The sequence below is a fragment of the Lutra lutra genome, chromosome 6 (genome assembly GCF_902655055.1).
Source record: "Lutra lutra chromosome 6, mLutLut1.2, whole genome shotgun sequence".
NCBI lineage: Eukaryota > Metazoa > Chordata > Mammalia > Carnivora > Mustelidae > Lutra > Lutra lutra.
In genome coordinates this window covers 130,235,925-130,242,333 of record NC_062283.1, presented here as the reverse complement: position 1 = coordinate 130,242,333, position 6,409 = coordinate 130,235,925, and the positions used below count along the sequence as shown (strand labels likewise).

Here is a 6,409-nt window from a genome sequence, read left to right as displayed (position 1 = left end):
CCTGCTCTCGCTGTCTCTCTCTTGTTGTCAAATAAATAAAACCTTTAAAAAAATAATAAGTCGAGGAAGATCTGTATAGGAAAGCTGAGTAAGTTAACAGTTGTTGATCGAGAAGGAATGCCAGCATTATCTTTGTGGGAGAATTTTTAATCAAAACTTTCCTCATTTCTTAATTCACTTCTTGTTAATTTTTACAAATGACTTAAGATGGTGATTGTCCACTTCATTTTGTTTTGTTTTTTAAGATTTCATTTACGTGGGGGCGCCTGGGTGGCTCAGTTGATCAGTCTGCCTTCAGCTCAGGTCATGATCCCAGCATCCTGAAATGGAGCCCCAAGTTGGACTCCCTGCTCAACGGGGAGTCTGCTTCTCCCTCTGCCCCTCATGCTCGCTTGTGCTCTCTCTCTCTCAAATAAGCCTTTAAAAAAAAATTTTTTTTTTTTTTACCTGAGTAAGCTAAGTAAATTCACCATTTCCAACGTTTAATTGTGAGACAACTGGAGCTCTGCTTCTAAGGGGCCACCACTAAGCACCTGCATCCTTGCCCTATCCTCCCCTCACCTAGGTCAGCTACATACTCCCTGACCCCAGAGCCTAAATAAATACCAGGGACTGAGCATGCTGCCTGCCAACAAAGTGCTCATTTCCCTCCATGACTGACTTCTACATCCAACTCAACAGTGAATAGTGAAAACAAATACAATATAAGCCTCCAAAAAATTTGTGAGCCAGCTGGCAAGAAAGGATCCCCAATGTTCAGGTCTATAGCTGCTCCCCACCCTTTGTCTGACACCCCCATTAGTCCCTTCCTCTGCCTCCCCATTCTTCTGCAAACTACTCACGGGAAGAACATACTGAATACTATATACTAAAGAGCTTGAACTTGGCTTGTCTTTAAGGGTGTTAAGGAGATAGCAGGCCCAAAATGAAGTTACTTATGCTAAGTCCCACATCAAAAAACCAAGACTTCATACCTAACCTAACTGCAGGTTCAACACCCACCACATCCCACCCCCAGGAATATAACCCTTAACCAGTCAGCATGGAATCACCTGGTCAGTACTGATGAGATAACCAACCTGATGGACTCTTGTCTAGTCCCCTTAGGAAGGCAACCTTGCCTGAAACAAATGCATTCTTTTCTAGTGATTTCCATTGTCCACTCCTCTTCCACCCTTAAAAACCTTTCCTTCTTTACAGCTTGGTGGAGCTCCTTCCTATTGCCAGATAGGATGCTGCTTAATTCATGAATGGTTTAACGAAGCCAATTGGATCTTCAAATTTATTCCACTGAATTTTTGTTATTTACCAGGGCATTCTTTGAGGCAGGTTTCATCACCCCTCTCCCAAGAATCTCTGGAGCCCCTGTCCTCTCTCCTCTTTGCCTTCTTCAGGTATGATCTACCCCAGCAGAGCTTCCCAGGCATTACAGCGACTGTCCTAGGATTCATTTGGAGGACAATATATGTGTTTACAGCAGGAAAGAAGTGGGGGACCCAAAAAAGATTGAAGATTTACCTGAAAGGGATTTGCATAGGGAAGAGAATATGGAAAGGATTCTCTGTTTGGGTATTATAAAGTAATGATGATAGCTAACCTTTGTCACTTCCGGGCCCTGAACTAAACACTTTATTTGTAGGACTTAAGCCCTATATCTGCCCTCTCATCGGAGGCAGATACAGTAATGCTAAATGGCATGGGCTCTGAATTCAGGCTCTGAGGTCAAGTCTGATTCCCTCACTTACCAGCTATGTCACCTTGCGCTGTTATTTAACCCTTGGCCTCAGTTCCTCATTCGTGAAATGAGAATAACACTTTTGGGGGTTGTTGGAAAGATGAGGTTAAATGAGATGAAGCTAAAGCATTTAGGCTTAGAACACTGGGAGGTGTTGAGTTTTAATAAGTGATGCTCGGGCTCCATCTTGGACCAACTGAATCAGAATCTTTACAGGTATTATTATTATTATTATTATTTTTAATGTTTGCCAAGTGAATCTAAGGCAGTGAAAATCGAGAACACTGAATGAGAGGTCTCTTCTTTATACTCCAGTCTTTGCCCTCCTCTATGACTATTGGCTTTTGCTCAAGAATGATGACACCGTCATTAAGTATGTACAAAGGGGGCAGGTCCCATACCCATAACATCTCAGTTTGTCTCTAGAACAACTTGCGCCATCAGGAACCATCCCTCTCACTTCACATAATTTTGCCTTAGGTCACACAATGAGTGGCAGGCCCAGAATTGGAACCAAAGGCTATGGAAATCCGCGAATGCGTTCCTTCTCCAGCCCCGCAGTACTTTTCCAGCAGGATTTCCCTCTGTGGGCCCTTTAGCCTAGAGAAACAAAGCTGGAACCAGACAAAGAAACATAACCCCAAGGACAAACTCAACCAACCCAAAGCTGGTATTTAGACAAATCTACATCTATCAGGTTGTCTTCTTGGATCTCTTATGTGTTTTTAAGTTTTTTAACCAATTGGCAACATTTGAAAAGGAGGCCATTTCACCTGAAAGTCAGATTTCTCAGTCTTCTTGAAAAATAAGATCTGGTAACATGTGCCGATAATTAGCTGCCGTGCGCTCTCCAGTTCACCTCTTCATCATCAGGCCCAATGCATGCATGTCTCCTGATGGACCACTAGACTTTGGACTTAGCCTCCCTAACTTGTATCTTCTACTTCTACAGGCCATGGCGGGATTGGCTCATTGCAGCTGGTGAGAAACGGCTGTGCTCGTCCCTTCCCAACTCTTCCTTCAGTGAATCAAATTGGTTACTTGAAACCGACTGCTGTGGGAGTTGTTACCCCCACAGAAATTGGCAAAAGCTAACAATCAAGTCTTTTGTGGATTTGGTTTGTTTTCTTTTTCCTGGGGGTCAGTTTGCTAGCACACCATAGCACATCCACTCAGCCACTGTCTGGTGTTCTGAAGACAAAGATTTGTTCTGAATAGAAAGTGAAGGGAACAGAAGCATTTGAGAAACTACTTCAATCCTGCTAAGCAATTGATTATACATCATCTAACCTTTTCTCTTTCTTTAAGATTTATTTATTTTAGGGGTGCCTGGGTGGCTCAGTCATTAAGCGTCTGCCTTCAGCTCAGGTCATGATCCCAGGGTCTTGGGATGGAGCCCCGCCTCGGGCTCCCTGCTCAGTGGGAAGCCTGCTTCTCCCTGTCCCACTCCCCCACCCTGTTTGTGTGCCTTCTCTTGCTGTCTCTCTCTCTGGCAAGTAAATAAATAAAATCTTAAAAAAAAAATTTATTTATTTTAGAGAGGAAGAAAGAGCAAGCCCTGGAGCAAAGGGAAGAGCAGAGGGAGAGGGAGAGAATCTCCAGCAGGCTCCTCGCTCAGTTGGACTCCCCACTGAGCCAGGAGCCTGACATAGGGCTGGACCCTGAGATCATGACCTGAGGCTAAATCAAGAGTCAGATGCCTAACTGACAGAGCCACCCAGGTACCCACTAGACTTACTTTTAAAGTACTTCAAATTAATATGTGAAATAGATACCCAGAACAAACCTTTTGATGAAAACCAAAGTTGGATATGATTTTTTCACTATTTTTTTATTTTAATGACTCGAGCTGGCAAGAAAGTGAGGATAAAACAAAGTTAAGGTAGGACCCCTAATAAGTGAGCAAACTCCTGGAATATTTATCAAACTGCAGTGTCCTTGAACTTCCACATTGATAGGTGTGCAGCGATGGAGACACAGAATATAAACCCTCAAGCCTACCCAACATCATAAGCAAAGTAAGAACCTATCCCAATTTAAATTGGCACAGTCATTATGGAACACAGCAAGGAGGTTCCTCAAAACATTAAAAATAGAACAACCATATGATCCAGCAATCTCACTTCTAGAGATCCAAAGGAAATGAAATCACTGTCTCAAAAAGATATCTGCACCCCCAATATTCATTGCAGCATAATTCACAATACCTAAGGCATGTTTCCCAGGCATATAAACAACTTAAGTGTCCACTGAAAGATAAAGGAATAAGAAGATGTGGCCTATATATGCAATGGAATATTACTCAGCCATAAAAAGAAGGAAATCCTGCCATTTGTGACAACATGGATGAAACTCGCAGGCAGTATGCTTAGTGACGTAAATCAGACAGAGAAAGACTGTATTATCTCACATATATGTAGAATATTTTAAAAATTCTCCAAATTCATAGAAACAGAGTAGATTGGTGGTTGCCAGGGACTTTTTGTGAAGGATATGGAGTTGGGTCGCCTGGGTGGCTCAGTCATTAAGTGTCTGCCTTGCACTCAGGTCATGATCCCAGGATCCTGGGATCAAGCTCCATGTCTTCGGGCTCCCAGCTGGACAGGGAGCCTGCTTCTCCCTCTCCCACTCCTCCTGCTTGTGTTCCCTCTCTCACTATCTCTCTCTGTCAAATAATAAATAAAATCTTTTAAAAAAATAAATAAAATTTAAAAATTAAAAAATAAAATTGTAAATTTTAATTTACAATTAAAAAAGGAAACGGAGAGCTGTTGGTCAAAGGATACAAACTTTCAGTCACAAGATAAATAAGTTCTGGGGAGCTGATGTACAGTGTGGTGACTATAGTTAACAGCACTGTATTTTATACTGGGAAGTTGCTGAGAGTAAATCTTAAATGTTCTCACCACAGGCACACAAAAGGGTAAATATGTGAGGTGATGTGTTAACTAACCTAATGTTGATAATCATGGCACAGTGTATGCACATATCAAGTAATCACACTATACACCTTTAAAAAAAAAAATGGAATGCTTCCCAAACTTGCATGTAACCTTTGTACACGACCATGCTAATCTCTGCATCATTCCAATTTTACTGTAGGTGCTACCAAAGCAAGTACTCATTGTATACCTTAAACTTACACCGTGTCACATGTCAATTATACCTCAATAAAGTTGGGAGAAAATAATTTCATTTACAATAAAATACATATATTAAAAAAAAAATCTTTCATAAAACTGGGATACCAAAGAACCACAGTCAAGATGAAAGTGAAATTGACTTGCTATGCAGAAGAGGACCCCCGAAATATTTGCCTGTATCAATCCTAGTGCTGGATAGAGAAAAACAAAAAGGAGATATGACTCTTCCTCGCGGGTTCATAATTATAGTGTGGTCTGCATGGAAGATTGTGATCTAAATTCAAGATACCATGGAATGTTTAAAACTTAATGAGTCCAAGATTGGGGTGCTCCAAACACCAGGCAAAACAAACACAAATGCTCTCTGGAGATTTTCTTGAACTTGGGCCCCAAAGAATGCCTACAGATAAAGCTTCAAGAACAGAAGCTTACAATCAGAAAACAAAACAATCAAGGAAGCAAGCCTCCATAAGCAAAAGCAGATAGAAACGTTAGGATCAGATACACAAAGATTTGGGATATTGGAAGAAGCAGACACAGAAAATAAGTGTGTTTAATGTATTTCAAGAAATAAAAGAGAATGAGAGCCTTTAAAAAAAAAAGCTAAATAGATTTGAAATGAAAGTACTTCTTATTTATTTGTAATTTTTCTTCCCAAACGGATTTTAGATCCTGGAAGACATAGGGGCCAGGCTGAATACTTTATATGCTATGTTTGTTGGTTGAAGGAAGGAAGTACTCAACTCTTTTGAACAGTAAGAACGGAGTTTGTGACCACAGTTTTAAAAATCCTTTTGTAAGATCCAACGAATCACTTCTACAGGAAAGGAAGGCATGAAGGCAGAATTAATGCAATCCTGCATTAATCCAGCTGGAGATGACATTGGGCTTTTTAAGTGGTCCATCCACTCCTTTTCTCATCTTGGGAAAACTAGAGAAGTAAGCCTGGGTCTGTGTCTTCTTGTTAGAAAATCTACTTTAAATATCTAGTAATTGGAATCTTAAATACAAATTACTTTAAAATATTGATGCAGGGACGGCTGGGTGGTTCAGTCAGTTAAGCACCTGCTTTCCACTCAGGTCATGATCCCAGGGTCCTGGGATGGAGCCCTGCATCAGGCTCCCTGCTCAGCAGGGCGTCTGCTTCTCCCTCTCTTTCTGCCTGCCACTCCCCTGGTAGTGCTCTCTCTCACTCTCTCTCTCTCTCTCTCTGAAATAAATAAATAAAACCTTAAAAGAAATAAAAAAATAAAATATTGATGTGGTACTTTAAAGGAATCAAGGCTGTATGGAACCATCCATTACCCTTCAGACTATATTACATCTACCTGGTGCAATTTGGCATGTCCACTAGTGTGTCAAGTTTTCTAGAAGAAGCCTAATACTAAAACCCCCACAGAGTGTGTTTTAGAGTTCAAGAGACATTAGATCTGATTATTGCCTCAACCTACATCCCCACCTGGAAATGGAGTAAACTTGTGGAACAGGAAGGTGACAGAGGAAACATATAAAAGTTTGACAGATTTTGCAA

The 6,409-nt window shown here is 41.1% G+C and overlaps 1 non-coding gene across 1 annotated transcript; it reads right to left on the bottom strand.

Annotated features, from left to right (window-relative positions):
• Window positions 1-4,753: 4,753 nt before the first annotated feature.
• On the bottom strand, window positions 4,754-4,856 carry LOC125103423 (U6 spliceosomal RNA). The gene has a single exon (XR_007128413.1). It is a non-coding gene; the product is annotated as a U6 spliceosomal RNA (small nuclear RNA).
• Window positions 4,857-6,409: the final 1,553 nt, after the last annotated feature.